This window comes from Sparus aurata, chromosome 2 (genome assembly GCF_900880675.1).
Source record: "Sparus aurata chromosome 2, fSpaAur1.1, whole genome shotgun sequence".
NCBI classification, from domain to species: domain Eukaryota; kingdom Metazoa; phylum Chordata; class Actinopteri; order Spariformes; family Sparidae; genus Sparus; species Sparus aurata.
The window spans coordinates 1,149,224-1,167,613 of record NC_044188.1 but is presented as its reverse complement, the minus strand read 5'-3'; the positions used below and the strand labels follow the sequence as shown (position 1 = coordinate 1,167,613).

The following is an 18,390-nucleotide window of genomic DNA, read 5'->3' as shown; positions in this document are numbered from 1 at the left end:
GGAGCCAAAAGCGTGCTAAAGTGTCCTCCTGGGAGCCAAAAGCCTGCTAAAGTGACCTCCTGGGAGCCAAAAGCCTGCTAAAGTGCCCTCCTGGGAGCCAAAAGCATGCTAAAGTGACCTCCTGGGAGCCAAAGCATGCTAAAGTGCCCTCTTGGGAGCCAAAACACGTGCTAAAGTGTCCTCCTGGGAGCCAAAAGCCTGCTAAAGTGTCCTCCTGGGAGCCAAAAGCCTGCTAAAGTGCCCTCCTGGGAGCCAAAAGCGTGCTAAAGTGCCCTCCTGGGAGCCAAAAGCCTGCTAAAGTGACCTCCTGGGAGCCAAAAGCCTGCTAAAGTGCCCTCCTGGGAGCCAAAAGCGTGCTAAAGTGCCCTCCTGGGAGCCAAAAGCCTGCTAAAGTGTCCTCCTGGGAGCCAAAAGCCTGCTAAAGTGCCCTCCTGGGAGCCAAAAGCGTGCTAAAGTGCCCTCCTGGGAGCCAAAAGCGTGCTAAAGTGCCCTCCTGGGAGCCAAAAGCGTGCTAAAGTGCCCTCCTAGGAACCAAAAGCCTGCTAAAGTGTCCTCCTGGGAGCCAAAAGCCTGCTAAAGTGCCCTCCTGGGAGCTAAAAAGGTGCTAAAGTGCCCTCCTAGGAACCAAAAGCCTGCTAAAGTGCCCTCCTGGGAGCCAAAACGTGCACTAAAGTGCCCTCCTGGGAGCCAAAAGCCTGCTAAAGTGCCCTCCTGGGAGCCAAAAGCCTGCTAAAGTGCCCTCTTAGGAACCAAAAGCCTGCTAAAGTGCCCTCCTGGGAGCCAAAACATGCACTAAAGTGCCCTCCTCCGAGCCAAAATGTGCACTTAAGTGCTCTCCTGGGAGCCAAAAGTGTGCTAAAGTGCCCTCCTAGGAACCAAAAGCCTGCTAAAGTGCCCTCCTAGGAACCAAAAGCCTGCTAAAGTGCCCTCCTGGGAGCCAAAACGTGCACTAAAGTGCCCTCCTGGGAGCCAAAAGCCTGCTAAAGTGCCCTCCTGGGGGCCAAAAGCCTGCTAAAGTGCCCTCCTAGGAACCAAAAGCCTGCTAAAGTGCCCTCCTGGGAGCCAAAACGTGCACTAAAGTGCCCTCCTGGGAGCCAAAATGTGCACTAAAGTGCTCTCCTGGGAGCCAAAAGTGTGCTAAAGTGCCCTCCTAGGAACCAAAAGCCTGCTAAAGTGCCCTCCTGGGAGCCAAAACGTGCGCTAAAGTGCCCTCCTGGTAGCAAAAACGTGCGCTAAAGTGCCCTCTTGGTTGGCAAAAGACACTAAACTGCCCCCGTGGCTGGTTAAAACATGATAAACTGCCCTCTTGGGTGGCAAAAGGTATGCTAAAGTGCCCTTTTGGGAGCCAAAACGCACGCTAAAGTACCCTTCTTTTCACCCTTGCCCTTCAAAAAGTCTGTGCATGCGACTGAACACGATACAGGCACCCAAAGAAAAGCCAAACTTAAAGTAGATCCCTGAGTGTAACCGGGCCAATCCCTGCATCCTACACCCACAAGTGTCTCCATCCAGAAAACACACAAGGCAGCCTGAAGCCTTTCTGTGTCAGATCATACCAACTCTCCTTTTTTTCTTTTTTTGTCAAATGAAGCAGAAATGCCAATAAACTCTTATCTGAGAGCTGTTTGCTCCTCACTGCTGTTGTAATGTGGATGGGAAATTAGCTCCAGGTAAATTCTGTGGGCGGATGATCATCGTGTTTGCTCTAACAGACACTTTGGCAGGAAATCAACCATTTATTTACAAAGATATCAAGTTAGGATTAGATGAAAACAAACCGAATCCATCGATCCCCCGAGGGCAGCGTGAGTAATTATGTCACAGGAAAAAAAGACGGAGGAAGAGAACGGTTGAAATCAGGACAGAAAGTATCCGACTAATATGTAATTAACTGAAAGAATTTCTCTATCGGAGCAGCATTAAGAAATTGAGTTGGTAAAAACATGTCCCTGAAGATTACACCAACCACCGAGGCAGATCGGAAAGAAGATCTGGAAACCAATGAAGCAGAATTTTCACTTTCATGCCAAATCCATCCCGCTGCCAGCAGCTCCGCCTAAATCTTTCCAGACTGCCTGGGGAATCCTTCTGACCTTCAGCGGAGAGGCAGAGGAGGAGCCGAGGAAGATGAGAAATGATTCCATGATCAATACATCACTTCTGATCCCACCGCTCGGGTTTCTAATGGACAGGCAGGTCTGCAGCGCACAGCGAGAAACAGCTCGCTCATCCTGAGACGCCGTTTGAAAAGATAACGAGCAGACGCACGGCGGTGTAATCGACAACAAAAAGGAGAAGTGATCGTTCTTTTCCTCGTTTTTCCCAGCGGACGGGTGAAAGTGTTGCGAAAGTCGAGACTGAGGAAAAGACCGAGAACTGTTCTCATACAGCCAACTAAATCTGCAGGAAAGCTTTCTAAAGAGGTCCATTCAGAAAAGGTCGTTTTGATTCTCTTCACACTGACTTTACATTCATTCAGCTCAGACGGCGGCTGAAATGTTTTGGATGCTGCAAAAAAGCCGTAGAACAGAAAGTAAGAACGAATGTGGAGCTGTCTGCTCCGCTAACGCTGCTAACGGACACAAGAGACCTGAACTTTACTGTCTTTTTATTGTGCTGTAATTCTGAAGTAATCTGATTTGATTGACGGGTGAATGATTATCACCGTCTCCAAGTTAATGGAGGTCACTTTACAACATGATGGTCAGTTGCTAAACATCAACATTTGGCATTTTCTTACCACCCTGGGTCGGATTCAGCTGCTTGTTGGTTGAGGAGTGAAGAGTGTCATGATACGAGTATTAAGAAACCAAAGAGCCAAAAGTCAAACATGATTTTTAAGAAAGAAAATAAGGACTGAAGATTAAAAACTCACTGTGAGCGCTGTTTATTCCCTCTGCCATCAGGCCACGACATGCAGACAGTAGTAAACTTAATTATTGATAAGAACTATAATATAAATGTATTTATTTATTGCTGGTTGTTGCTTTCCATTTTATTGACCGGTGCATGTCGATTAGTTGCCTCTGATTTATACGTAACTCTCTTTGTCTCGTATGTACGGTCAAGACTGCACGCTGACATTCAAGACAAGATTAACAAACAGATTTCTCACAACATTTTCTGCTGTAAAAACACCCCACAGCACAGCACAGCCAGCCTCGACCGTCCAGTACCAGAACAGTTCTGACACAATCCAAAAGGCCACCAGAAATAATCCCATCCAAACATAAATCTGATGGTGGAGAGCGGAGTCGTCTGCAACTAATGATCAACAGATTATCAAAATAGCTGGTTCGGCAGATTTGTGCAGACAAAAAAAGATTTTCTACAGAAACAAAAATCAGCTTTCATTCCTGCTCTGGCGTTTAAATCCTTTAACGATATTCACCCGTTACAAAGCAGATGTTTGTGTCGCTCCCTCATCAGGAGGCCACTTTGCATGCGGCTGACGATGGCGTGACTGAGAGCTGCCTTCAGATATTCAGCACTGTGTAAACTCAATTCACCGACAAACACGACATCTTGGCTCCAAAACCGTTTCCAAGAGTCTGGAACACACTCACACTCACATCACACTCACACTCACACAACTGGAAGCTTGTACCTGCAGCCGAGCCCCCTGACAGATGGTTTAAACTATGAAAGTGGGGTTTTAAAATATTCAGTAATGTGTACAGAAAGGTGAATCATGAATGATTAAAGACGACATTATGATGGGAGCCATTAAACCTCTCTCCCCTCGTCCTCAGCTGAGCCATAAAGACGCACCGTCGTGCAAATACGGCCCTTCATGTTCTCGCGGCGGTGAATGAGGAGCGTCAGCGCTCACTTACAGTAACAGACGAGGAGATCCGTCACTCAGGTCAACCATCAGCGACTGAAACACAGTTAAAATGCCTCTTTAGAAGCAGCGTAATGGCACATAATAAAGACGGGTGTTCCTATAGTGTTTAATGGACGCTTTCATGTGGAACACCCTGCAGTTCCTTGAGTGCATATACGTTTTATGACGACCTGCGGGAGGAATTGAACCAGCGCTGGTGTAATCTGCTGCCTACTGAGCTCCAGCACACGCAGAACAAAAGGCTTCACCTTCATCTGCACGATGAATATTCACCGCCGTCCAACGAAACACCGTCCGTCTCTGAGATCTTCATGTTGGAGATGATTCTGTGTTTTTAGAGGCTCCTGGTTACAAAACACTCAGCTGTGAGGAGGATTTGTTGCTTTAATCATGAATTTATTACGTTTGACAGACAGATATCTTATAGATTCAACTGGATCAATCAATTGAATTCATCCCAATATCTCCCTATTATTGTTTCTATTTTATGAGACTTGTGCTGCTACTGGTTTCCCTGTACTGCTGTGTTACCTGTGAATCTCTCCTATAGGGGATCAATAAAGGAACATCTTATCTTTACCACAAATCTCACATTTAGCATCCTGCACAAGGAAACTACATCAGGCAACCGAGAGATCCAGGGAATTCTGTGTTTTAACTTGAATTTACTGACATTATCCCCCGGGTCGATCGCACCGGAGCCCTCGTTGGAGCAGCACAACAGTAAAATAAAGATATTTTTAATAGAATAATATCTGGTGAGCCTGTTGAAAGATGGAAAAATGTTCCTTACTGCATGCTGCCATGCATGTAATCCATCTAATCATCTTTCCAGATTTCGCTCTTCTGATGAGCCTCCTGAATTTGCACCCAAAATGCTGTCAGAACTTTTATTTACAATTCCCAACGCACCCTCCATAATTCTCGACCGGGAAAAAGGCAGAAAGAAGGTGGAAAACACAAAAAACCTTAAGATAAACCAAAAAACGACCCCAAATCACAGAGATGCCGATTTGCACGGGACTAATATTATCGAATGACCTCTGTGTTTGGAGAGATACGGTCGGTAATTTGCGGTGGAACTTTTACTTTACAAATTACAGACATGGCAGATTCGCTCGGGATTAAGATCACAGACGACCTCCGCAATTATTACAAATCACATGAGGTCCCCACGTTATACTAGTCCTGTGTGAATAGAGCTTTACTTAACATGTTCAACCAGCTTTGTTTCATGTCAGCTTTGGTAGTTTATGTGATTGAATTATATTAAATTTATCTGCCAAAGTGGCGTAAATCACATTATCTGGCGTCTCTAGGATACAATGCTAGCAGTTAATGTTTCTGCAAACCACAGATACGTCCGAGGTGGATATTCATACGAAAAATCACACACATCACGCTCACATTCGATGCACATTAGCTGACTTTCACATCAGGAGTTGGAGGTGGTGGAGGAAGTGGCATTACAACAACCAACAAGGACACCGGTCTGGTTTTGTGGCGTACCAAACCCTGTTTTCTTACTTAAACAAAGTGGTTTCTGTAGCAAAACAGACATTCTTTCCAAAATATCTGCATCTTTCTATTGCAAACACAGCTCTGTTTTATCCAAGCGCCATCTTTTCATCTTTTCAGCGGTGAAATACTTCTTAGACTCACTAAATCTTCAACAAGCACCAAGATACATGAACAAAGCCACCAAATTGAAATGCAACCCAGTTCCCTGAAACAGATGAATGTAGCTGTAGATAATGTGGATGTCAGCTCCGGAGCAGAGGAGGTCGTGTCAGTCACCAGGGAGACGGCACAGTGACGCTGCACTGAGCAAAATCCACAATACCATCTGCCATCAGGAGTTCAGAGCACAGCGGTTGAATAAGCTTCCATCAGAGCCCCAGTAAAGAGATCTATCCTGGAAAAAGATCTCTCTAACCACTGTGAAAAGCAGCTCCGAGCACCGTGAAAGAAATCTTTCAAAGAAATGCGATTTGCTAAGGAAATAACTTTCCTACGCATTTAGCTGCCATCATTTCTCTGACAGTCAGTCGAGGTTATCTGTTCTCTCCATCTGCAGGCTGGTGAAGCCGGCAGCTTATTTATGACACTTTGGAGTTTCTTATTGGTTTCTTAGGATTTGAAAAACCACTTTTACAGCAACAGCTCCTCATAAATCAACAGTCCGCATCCTTATTCATTGTTGCAAAACTGTCGTAGAATTCAGAACTTTTGTCTGAACTTCACTTTTATCTAGAGAGATCACAGAGATTAACAGCAGAGTTTCCCTCAGCGATTTCATAAAAAGACATGGCTGACTTGATTGGACGACCCATCTGTCTGCCTTCAACCAATCAGATCGACGGCGGGCGCTTCCACAACGATAAAAACCAACACAAAGCGCAGGAGACGACGGCTCGCAGCCAAGCTGACCCGCACAACTTCACCGGTTTGCTGGTGACGCAGTTTTAGTGATGTGTCTCCGTGTGATTGGCCGATAACATCATCATCACTGTCCAAATGTTAACGACTGAGCTCCTTCTTCATCGGGAGGAAGAGGTAGAAGTCTGAGCGTGAACAGGGCGGATGTTGGACAGGTTCAGAGCTTCAGTCGCCGCTGTGGACCGTTTCCAAGGCCTCAGACAGCACTGACTCGCAATTTTCATCGACCAAAAACAGAAATACCGCAAAGTTATTACCTTCATCTTCTCCTCATAATCACGCAGAGAGTCGAACTGTACGTACAGTTTGGAGTTCGAGCCGTATGACTCATCTGCTTCTGTTTCAGGACGTGAAGTTAGCATCCCTCGTAGCATTAGCTGCATGTTTGCATGTCATTTTCCTCCCAAACAAACCTCGTTCAAACACAACGTATGCATGTCGACACGAGGATTAACACACACACACACAGTCACACAGTCACATTCACACATGCAGATATTTTCTCCTCATTGTTTCTCATTTCCACCCGGCAGGAAACACATTCGCTCTTCACAGATTCATCCGAGACATTTGAATATTTTCTCAGCCAACACTGGAAGATATTCTTCTTCTAACGTGTTTATATTTTCAGCATGAAAGTAAAAATAATCTCTCTGCCTCTCTACCTCTCCTCTCTTTCATCTCTCCCTCCTCCCTCTCACTTTCCCTCTCCCAGCCCGTCTTTCATCTCTTCTCCTCCCTCCTTTTCCCTCCTCTCCTCTCCTCTGGTTCCCTCCTCTCCTCCTTCTCTTACCTCCTCTCCTCTCTCCTTCTTTCTCTCCTCCTCCCATCTGTTTATCACCTCTGTCAGTGTGAGAGACAGATTAGCTCTCATCTCAGCATTACAATTTAATGACCCGGCCTTACATGGAGACACTCACCCATGAAGCTCATTACATCAAACATGACATTCAGCTCACTGTGTGTGTGTGTGTGTGTGTGTGTGTGTGTGAGCAAAATGGCTTTCTTGTTTGTTTGTCAGCCACACACACACACACACACACACACACACACCTGCTTACTATCACTGCTAATGTAAAAGCAGCATCCACGCTGCTGCAGCTTTCACCTGGCGCAGCTCTGCTGCAGAGGTTTGCTGGTGTCGACCGTGCTGAAGATTCTGATGGTGATCGTATATCTGGTACATGTTCTACATATTTGAATCCTCCCACATCATTCAGAGGTGGAAGTTACTCCTTTAGCACCGCTTCTTGGAGTGAACTCTCCAAGTCTGGGCTGGTATCAGTGGGTGGATGGTTCAAACACTCCACAGTCAGTCATGCTACAGCACGTCAGCACGTTAACATACGTTATTACACGGCTCTTCTTAATGCAGTAGAATGCTCTATTTACTTGAATGAGCCTTCCCAACGTTCGGCGGTCAATTATTTTCATATAATTGACCGTTGCTAAGCATATTTGCCCGTCGTCAAGGAAAGTGGCCTTTTTGCCTCTGATTCATGTATTTCTTCATGTATTCCCCAGCGTCTTCGGTCACTAAGCGACGTCAGCTGATCTGTAGTCTACTTCATATCAGAAAAAACGTACTCCTAGGCCACTAGTATGGATGAGTTTCACATTAACTTTAATATTCTTGGAAAATACCTTGATTTCAACTCTTGGCAAAAGGCTGAGTTGTCGTCACCGGTCAAGAAAAGAAAATCAGAGGAAAGCAGCGAAGAGGGAGAAGAGAAACGGTGTCGGTTTGGCGAACTATATTTCTCTGCTGAAAAACACTATGAACGGTAACAAATACACTGTAAAAACACACACTGTGTCAAGTTTTCTTTCGTGTTGGCAAGTGACCGTGTAATAAGCAGGATAATGTATAGAACGGCGGTCACTATCGAGAAAATAAGTCCCGACAGGACGAACCGTCTGATTCATCCTGAAGGGACTTATTTTCCCTATAATAATCTATACATTATTTACATGTGGCGGACCCCGCCACCTCTCTAGCTTTAAAACAGTGCTCTAGAACAGCTTCTTTATTCTCTTATGGAACAAAATGCATATTTTAGAGTTTGTGTCATTACCTCATTTATATTCTGAGTTTGAATTTCTTCTCCAAAACTACACCAAAAAGAATCTGTCTGTTCCTAAACCTAAACATTTAGATATTGTGCCTAAACCTGAGATGTTAATAAGATGTCATTTTAATATGTGATTTAATGTGAACTGTTTGTCAGCAAGCTTTATTTTGAAAGTCTAAGCAGATGTAGCATAAAAGATCATAGTGCTAACATGACCGCGGAGCGACTGGCCCTGGTGGAGTCATGTGCCGTTCTAGATAATCTAGTAGAATATGACAGATACACAACTGATACACACATCAACATATCAGCACATCTAAAGACAAAAAGCTGAACGAGTCCGGCAGCGAGCCAAAAGTGTGTGTGCGACATATTTCCTACTCATCCACAGAACGAGGAAGTGAAAACTCAGTCAATTACACAAGTCTTATTTACTCCCCACCACTCTGCACTGTGCTGCCAGTACACACACACACACACACACACACACACACACACACACAGACCGAGTGTTTAAATGTACACACAAGCCTAATGCACAATTAATTAGCAGCCTGTAATGTAAATAGATGTCACGCACATTGTGGTGCTCGTACAAAACCACACACACACACACACACACACACTCTCTCACTCCTCTCTCTCTCTCACACACACACACACACACACACACACACATCCCAACAGATAGTGTCTATTTTTATCTGGCTGCTGACAGCACCCCGTCCCACTGTTCACACTAAGCTGAGCCACATAATTGGCTGCCATCTATCCTCTCTCCCTGCCTCTCTCCGTCTCTCCCTGCCTCTCTCCGTCTCTCCCTCCCTCCCTCTCTCCTCGTCTTTAATTCTGCCTCTCTCTCCGTCCCCGTCTCTTCCTGTGATATCCCTCCATCCATACACTCTGTGGTTACCCCGGCGAGCGGTGTGGTGCGTGAGGAGCTGAAAAACCAAGCTCCCATTTTCTGTCTCAGCAGGAGGGCTGAGCTGGATCACAGGCTGCGTTTACACTGAGGCTGAGGAGAGACAGGGGCGAGCGAGAGGAGGAGATTCAGGAGGAGGAGTGGGCGTAGGAGGAAGAGGGGGGAGGAAGGAGGGAAGGACACGAGGGATGGTTTGAGGAGAAGAGGAGACGGAAAGAGAGAGAGAGGGAAAATGTCTCTGGGGGTATTTTTAGTTCGCTACCAGGCACGTTATTTAACACCTGCTGGGGTCTGTTAGAGGAGGGAGGAGGGGAGGAGAGAGGGAGGAGAGGAGGGAGGGAAGGAGAGGAGGGGAGGAGAGGAGAGAGGAGGGGACAGGGGAGGAAACAAGGAGAGGAGAGGAGAGGAGAGGAAAGGTTACATTTCTAATAAAATAAGTGAATTTAAACATTTAATACTTCGGCCTTGATGCAGCGTTCTTTCTCCGTCTGTGGTCTTGCTCTAAGCCCCGCCTACGACGCGATCTGATTGGTTACGTGTCGAGTACGACAACACGGAGCTGATCTACTGCTGTGTGTGTGTGTGTGTGTGTGTGTGTAACTCATACTGTGTTTGACGGACAGTGAAATGGAGGGTAAGTCTACAGAGGCTTCACCTAACAGCAGCCTCCATCTGCCTCACACACACACACACACACACACACACACACACATTCTCAGGCCGGCAGCAGCACATCAGACACACAACACTGGTTTTATAAAGACTGTGGACCAAAACATAGTTTCTCCATCAATCCTACTAATTACTTTAACAATTCTGGAGTCAGAAAAGAAACAACATCCGTCATCTTCAAATGTCTTAACGTGTCCGACGAAGCTCGACTGCATTTACAAGTTTTACCTCTTTTAAACGGTCACAACATGATCGGCGTCATTTTTGCTAGTTACTAAAGCTTGTTAGCTGCCACAACATCTGCAAACTACTCGTGACTGTTTCATGCTAATTATAAATTAAAGGAGGAGAACGTATTTAAACGACAGACTGCTCAAACTTCACCTTCACTCCGCCTCTCGGGTCACCCTGCTCCTCCACGAGAATGGAGAGCAAGGCTACGTGCTAACGCTAACGGCCTTAAACCCCCCAAAAAACATCTGATTAACAAAACTGAGAAAAGCAGCGAGTGAGGCGTCACGTCTGAGGCTTCAACTGGGGAATTCTTGACATTTATGATTAATAAACGACTTAAAAAATCGGTTGGCAATTATTTTTTTTGTCAATTAACTAATAAAGGAATCGACCTTTTGGGCACCGAGATCTTTTTTATGCACACACACAAATTCTATCTCATAATTTCATGACGAAGTGCACAACACACACACACACACACACACACACACACACATGCAGTGTTATTGTGTTCACTTCTCTTAAATCACACTGCGCCATCCATCAGCGAGCTGTCAGATGTGACCTTCATCTTTCACAGAGAGAGTGAAGGGGGGAGAGACGAACGAGTCGAGTAACGAGGAGAAAAAGAAGGGAGACGGTTATCGAGATAAAGAAAGGGAGAGACTGATCGACAGCGATACGGAAACACAAAGACAGCGAGATGTGACGAGCATTAGATGGCCGTCCTGCTGAGATTAGCATGCTGACACACAGATTGGATTTACACTGCGGTCGTGCTCGTCATGCGTCCTGTCGCTGCAGCTCTCAGGGGGTCTGCACGCGACACCTCGTATTCAATTTAAACTTGACACGTTTTGCCATTTTCTCATTAATCCCTCGAGTGTCGCCTCACATGTGAGGACTCACTCCGGAGGAACGGAGCTCGCCCCTCGTTACGCTTCAGATCTGTCTGCTCCGAGCTTTAGTTCAGCTCAGAGCGGATCTTTACTGTCCTGCGAGGGGAAAACGGTTTGTCGGGGGAACGCCGAGACACGTTTCTTTGTCAAACTGTAAAAAGCACCGGAGTGGTGTCGATGTTCGGGGGCTGCTTCAGTCCGTTCTTCACTTTCTGTGCGTCAGACTGAACTGTGGATTCAGGATTCACAGTTTCTTCTTTAAACAGCATAAAAGAATATATAAAATGTAAAAAGAAAACATGTCAGAAGCTGCAACTCCAAATCCAACATCTGCTCCAACACAGAGATTTTGCTCTACAAATGCTGAATCTATAATCAAAACCGTTGTTATCGGGTGTTCATCAATCAGTCGATGAACTGACTGATCATTTCGGCTGCACACAAACTCTGACTCGTCTCATTATTGTAGAACAAAGACTCAACATTAAATGCTACGTTGCACACTTCAAAACGCTCCCCGACCACTTCGACAGTCACAGAAGTCCACATGAAACCCTGCCAGACGTCAGCGTGTGCTCGTTAGTCAGGCGATTATTTCACACCGCTGCTAATTTCTCTGTTAGTCTGACAAAGCAAAGAGCTGCCGTCTCTTATCTGGACAGAAATGTGGGTCACACGTCGTTCTGTGGTGTGTTTAGAAAAGGAGCTTCATCAGAGAATGATTTACAGAAATAAACTGGAAACAGCAGATGAAGAGGAGAGGTGAAGAAGAGGAGAAGAAACACACTCACACTTTGTATTTAGAGCCTGAATGTGTGACAGTCTGAGGATGTTACAACACACACTGATGAAACACATCCAGGTGAAAAATCAGAAACCTGAGCGTGGTTTTCAATCCAGCGATAGTTCTGTTACAGCGGTACTCAGTAATAATGGAGCCACTTTATATCGAAAGAGATCTATTCTAAAATGGGAGGGAATTACGATAAATATAGACCACACTTCTCTGCGCTTTAGGAGGAAATGTAACTAAATTACAGTCATTTTAAGTTCCTATTTTCTGCAGCAGCAGTGTTCATATTCACGCTTTGTTGGCACAGTGCTGCCGACTGGAAGGACCGCCCGTCTGATCAGAACCAAAGTGCTAAGAAAATGAATTTTCCAGATAAGCGGGACCTCCTGCGGCGGCCGGAGAACGAAGTACAGATAGTTGTCGTAGCATTTCATTTACATGTAATGTCTTCAGTGGGAAAACAGCACACCTGCAGCGCGCCTGCGACGAGCCCCCGCCCAAACCCAATCGCAGAATCTCTGGAAAGCAAAGACGAGAAAGAAAAAAGCAAAGAAATGAAAGTGAACGCAGGCGAGCGAGCCGGACGGATGGACAGATGGATGCAGAAACAGATGGGTGGGTGGATGGAGGGATTGGGGGTATAGCTCTCGGCCTGAGGATTAAGCCACAGATTAATTCTTCAACCAGACAGGATGCAGAGTTTCCACTGGAATGTAAATCATACATTATGATCTGGGTCTCTGTGCTGGCCTCTTACCTGCTCATCTGTCACCGGAGTGGGGGTGTTTTGTTACGTAACACTCCGTTTGTGGGTAACAAGCAGCGCTGCCGGTGTTAACAACACAAAAGAAACATTTCTGCACGACAGCTTGCAAAGATCAAAACACAACCTAATTCTCAGAGCAGGAAAATAACTTCTTTTTTTTCAAACAGAGCTTAAAGGAAATTAGAAGTACTTCCGTCTGTTTTGGTTTGTAGCTGGCCGGCTGGTTGGAGAACAGAGAGGTCTAATCATAGACGTGCTGGACGGTGGCCAGAGCGCCAGTCGAATGACTGAACTGTAGCTGCCAATATAATATAAAGTCTGTGCTAGTTTCAGTGTCTCAGATACACAAAACAACAGACAGAGCGGTCCGGTTCTGATGTGAGTCAGACGGAGAGAGAGACGAGACGAGGGACGACAGTCGGAGAGAAAATAGAGCGAAAACAGCTTTTAATTAAGAACGGAGTCTTAAATGTTCATTCTTCACACGGTGTGAGTCACATCTGACACCCTGACATGTATGAACAGCTGCGATGTGGAGCGCCACCGAGCCCGGTCACAGGATATGATGTTCTGGACGTCCCTCCAACCGGACCTCTGTGAATGTTTTATTCTCCTGTCAGTTCTGTGATGGATTTGAAATATTCCAATAATAATAATACAAATCTCTCGCTGGTTTCCACCATTTTCAGCATGACTGAGCTCCTCGTCCACATCACACTGTGTTATTTACTAAATGTTACACAGAACAAAGATACTTATTCTTTTTCTAATAAATGATTTGGTTAACTCGAGCCTGATGATGATGAGACATCGGACATTTGGTGTTTCATAGATACCAGTTGGGTCTTTTCTGTTCTGTGCTGTCTGAAGGGAAAAAATGCAGCCGCCAACTAATGTGTCATAGGTAGGAAGGTGGAAAACACATGAGAGTGTGAGGCTGAGAGTGAGTGTGGAGGTGGGATGTGCTCGCTCTGTCTCTCTCTGCTAATGGGATGTGAAGCACAATGTGATGCTCTACATACGATAACCGTCACATCGACCCGTTTTCACTGTTATCAGAAAGACGTGTCTCCTGGATGATTGTTTCTGTTTTGTGTCTGTCTCATTACATCCTCCAACGTCTTCCCATCGGACTGTTTATCTTTTCCTAGCGAAGCCTCGACAGCTGGATGCATCTCATCTCTACACAATAATTTTTTTGTCAAGTTTGATATCGAAAAACTGACCAGAAACACCCTCTCGCGTGCTTCCAGACATCCTAACAGCTTCCTCGTCTTGTGAGCTCCTGAAAGTTTAAATGCTCTGCCTCAGCGGCTGAAGTCGTCCCAGGACATCTGTGCTCACATGTACCGGTCTGAGTGCACGATCATGATATCAAATGATTCCTCCAGAACTGAAAATGTGTCCAAAGTGACATCAGAACCGATCAGCTACTATAAACAGTAGAGGTCTGCCACCTTTACATGTCCATCTTTCACGGTTCACAGGAGAGTATTCCACGGTGATAATAGTTTCATATTTTATTGATTTTCAGACAAATATTCTCTTCTTGATTAATTCTCCAGAGGGAGGCTGAACACAGGACCAGCTGCTGTGACTGGCTGGTCTGGAGTCAGTGTTTTTCCTCATGTTTCACACCATCAACCTGCTGTCCTGCAAGCTGCGCTTCATCTAACAGGACGGGAAGACAACCACAAGAACCCGGTCTGATAAAAACCTGAGATCTCTTGCTTTGTGTGCTTCTAGAAACCCTGAAGCTCGTCAGAACTTCACGGATCAGCTCTCTGTGAACTCTCCATGTTTGGACCCAGGAGCTCTGACTGAGATCAGCGTCTTTAATACCACGTTAAGACCACATAGTCTCTTGTGTCTGTTGATCTAGATGCTGTGTCAGATTAGTGGATTATAGACTCAGAGATTCTCCTCTGACTCAGCCGAGAGACATCAGACTACATGTTGACCCGGACCGATCAAACCTCCGAGTCACTCTGCATGATGTCACCCGGACGGAGGAGCTCAGTGCCACTGTTTGTGAACAAGAATGCCATCTTGTGTTCGGGAAATCACAGAATCAAAGTAGAAACACCTGAGACCTTCCTCCTCCACCACAGGTCCAGCTCGCAGCAGCAGCTTCCCTCGTTCCCTCACCATGTTTCACGTTTAAGAGTCCCTGAAATACAGGAAGCCATGTTGGAGCTGTCCATGGTGCTGACTGCACACCTGAGCTCTCCGTGGTCCTGAACCCTCCCCTCCTCCTCCCCTTGGCTGCCTGCGAGCAGCTCTCCTCTGTCCTACATCCCAGTCAACTTGTTGGATTCTCCCCCCGAACAACGGCCGAGCGGCCTGCTCAGATATCTGAGGAGGTATTTTTAGACGGCTGTTTGTATCTGTCTTTGAAACAGAAGCTCTCTCAGTGTGGAGCTGTCGCCGGCTCGCCTGCAGGCTTCTGCCACAGAACCACGTCGTGTCCAGCTCGGCTCTGCCGGGTCGGCTTTCTGCACCGTCTGCAGGACCGACAGTCAGGATCTCCTCCTGATCCACGTCCTCTGGTTCCATCTCTCTACCGGCACACTGAAGTACCAAATCTGACCATTCTGAGATCAGTTAACACCCAACATGTAGAGCACATAAAGATCTCACAGTCGATTTCTCAGCAATATTCCTCTCTTCCTTCATGATTACCTGACTCACCCTCTTCTCATCCTCCCCCTATCGTCCCCCGCTCCCTCTCACCCCTCATACCATCCTTTCCTCCTGATCCTCCGCCCTTGTCTTTATCTCCTCCCCTCTCCTCACCCTGGGATCCTCACCTCTATCCCTCTTCCTTTCCCTTCCACCACCACTTTCTCCTTTTCCTCCCCACACTCTCCCCTCGTCCCCTCACCTCCCTCCCTCCCTCCCTCCCTCTTGTGTTCTCATCTCCTGGCCTCCTGCATAATAGATGTGGCTGTAACGCCAGTCAACTGGAGCGGCATGATGAGGCAGCTTTAGAAACAGAGTGAGACACAGAAAGAGAGAGACAGAAAGAGAGAGAGAGAGGGAGAGAAGGAGAGGAGGCTCCCCCAAAAATGGGCTCTTCTGTTACTGCGCTCCCACACACACACACACACACACACACACACACACATTGGCAAGCGCGCGCGTACGGATGCATCCACACACACACGCACGCACACATACTGACACGCACGCACACATTCCCATGCAGGCGCGGCGGGCCGATGCACTCCCAGCGCAGAAAGTGAGACGCACAAAAATCACAATCAGCCCTTTTTTCACCAGCAGCCTGCAGAGCTCCGAATACACAGAGTGCAGCCGAGAGAGAGCAGAGAGCAGTGACACACAGAGCGAGGTTATGGCAGACACTAATCAGATTACAGCGATGATTCATTTCCTGGCCACTAAGAATAAAACTATTGTTGGCGCCGCGGAGCGCCTGGCGTCCCCCCCGGCAGGAGGGAGGAGGATCAGCTGCATAGCTGCGCTCGGTCCCAGCGAGCATCCTCCGCCATCTCACACACACACACCCTGCATTATTCACAGCCGATCAGTCTGCCTCACCTTCATCGATCTCCAGCTCTCCTCCTCTTCTTCTCGTCTTGTCCGCTTTTCTCCACAATCCCTCCGTCTTCCGCTCCCGACGCGTCCGCGAACGGATGAGTTAAATCACAACGAGACGGCGGCTTATCCCAACTCCTGCTCCCCCCCTCTCCCATCCACACAGGAAGGAGAGAGAGAGGCTATCTTGGTAGTTTTCTGGGGCTGAATAAACGTGTGTATGTGTGTGTGTGTATGTGTGTTTATGTGCGTGTGTGTATTTGTGTGTGTGTGTGTGGGACCGGACAGCAGCAGAATTGCCGGAACAGACGTGCGCGCAATCAAGCAGAAGCAACAAAAAAAAAAAGGGGGGGCGAACCGGGATCCAGGTGCGGGTGGTCTCACCGCGCAAAAACCCACCAGCGCTCACGTACACATAGATCCTCCAACGAGCAGGGTGGGTGGATGGAGAGGGTCACACGGTGCCTGGAAAAAAACTCCTCTATTAGCCTCCCGTTCGCCGCCCAGAGCCCAATTAACGAGCCTCCGGTAACGTATTTAAAGTAGCAGGGACGTGGGAGCTCGTGCCATCCGTGTGAATGCGCTGTTTCATTGGAGCAGAGTCCTCGGATGGATCTCCAGAGAGGGAAAAGTCATGCTGAGAGTCTAAATACCTTTAATTCCGTTATCGCTCATCTCCAGCTCCGGAGAAGAAGACGCAGCTGCACCCACCGGCGGCACTGCGCGTGTCCTTGAGCGCAAATAACCTTTTTCACTTATCCAGGAATCCGTTTGCGTCTCTGAACGACCGACACACACATGCAGCTACTTCCTCCAGGTGCTCCACACGATTAAATCATTTCAATCCCCCCCAAAAATATTCCGGTAATGTGCGCGTTTCCATCCGTCAGAGCGCGCGGCTGCAGGCTGCCTGTCTTATGTTTCCTTCTTCTTCTCCTCCAACACAGAGACGCGGAGATGAAATCCTGGTCCGGGCGGTGTCCAGATCCGTCCTCAGCAATAAATCACACAGCTGACAGCCCGGGCTGATGGTAATCCACCGAGCGGCTCCGAGGGGGTTTATTATAGGGGGGGAAATACAGTTTGGAGGGAAATGAAGATTAAGACCGGAGCTGAGCTCTCAGCACGCCCGCATCTCGGTGGAACATCTCTGGAGTGGAGGCGTGCGGACCTGCAGCAGCCGCTCGAACCGAAACTCGACTATTTTTAGAGAGAGAGAGAAAAAAAAAAATCGCCCCACCGTTTGGAGACCGAGCTGATCCTCGACCAGCTCCGGACCGGAACAGAATCTCTCCAGTGTCCGTTAATTCCTCCTCATCCGATCCTTCCTGTCACTGACAGCTGCAGCCGTGGACACATGTCTCTCTCTCTCTATCTGTCTCTCTCTCTTTCTCTCTCTCGATCTGTCTCTCTCTCTTTCTGTCTGTCTGTTAAAGTTAAAAGATTGCATGTGGGCGCACGTGGCTGTGCGGTGGAGGCTGCGCGAGGAGTAGACACACCCAGACATCCATCCATCTACCCATCTATCTATCCATCTATCTATCCATCTATCTATCTATCTATCTTTATTGATCCAGCTCTCTCTATCTTGCTGTAATAATGGATCAATAGGATGTCGAGAAATAAAGAAGAGTGTCATTCTGTATTTCTGGATACTGTCTGACATCACTGAGGTAAATTATGTGTGTGTTTCCAAATCAATTGTGGCATCAAGTGTCTGTAAAAACACAGCTGACCTTCATTTAATTCACTGATACTTCAGTTTCCTTCAGCATCAAAAAAACCAGCAGCAGCTCAGATCCAAATACTGTGATCAGAACCAGAACAAGTCCTGTTACTGTAGTTCACGTTCAATACTCTCGAAGAATCAGCGCTCCGCTAATTCAGTTAAACATGTTTCATTTCCTGTAACCACTCCACAATAAAGCCCCCCATTATTTAGTCATTTAAAGGCTTTTATTATGAAAAAAAGTGTCACAGGAAATGTTGTGTTTTCAGCAGCAGTGACTGAAAACGATGAACCGGTCAACACAAACAGGACAAGAGAAACTAAAGTATTTGTTTAGGGGGAGACGGACGTTTGTTACTGGTTACAATACTGTTGCTCTTGGAGGCGGGGCGGCCGTGGCGTGGACCTCTTTTAGAACCGGTCCTTTGGTGCAGCAGAACTGGTGATGCAAAAGCAAAT

General features: G+C 46.9%; 1 protein-coding gene across 4 annotated transcripts in view; it reads right to left on the bottom strand.

Annotated features, from left to right (window-relative positions):
• The window catches only part of LOC115569871 (leucine-rich repeat and fibronectin type III domain-containing protein 1-like protein), a 302,682-nt gene extending 284,984 nt beyond the window's left edge, over window positions 1-17,698 (bottom strand). For 3 of the 4 annotated variants that reach the window (XM_030398102.1, XM_030398070.1, XM_030398079.1), the window contains exon 1: window positions 16,206-17,697. The gene's annotated coding sequence lies outside the window, so the exon portion shown is untranslated. Of the gene's footprint in view, window positions 1-16,205 lie in introns of all 4 variants that reach the window. The other variant, XM_030398095.1, reaches the window with a different exon arrangement.
• Window positions 17,699-18,390: the final 692 nt, after the last annotated feature.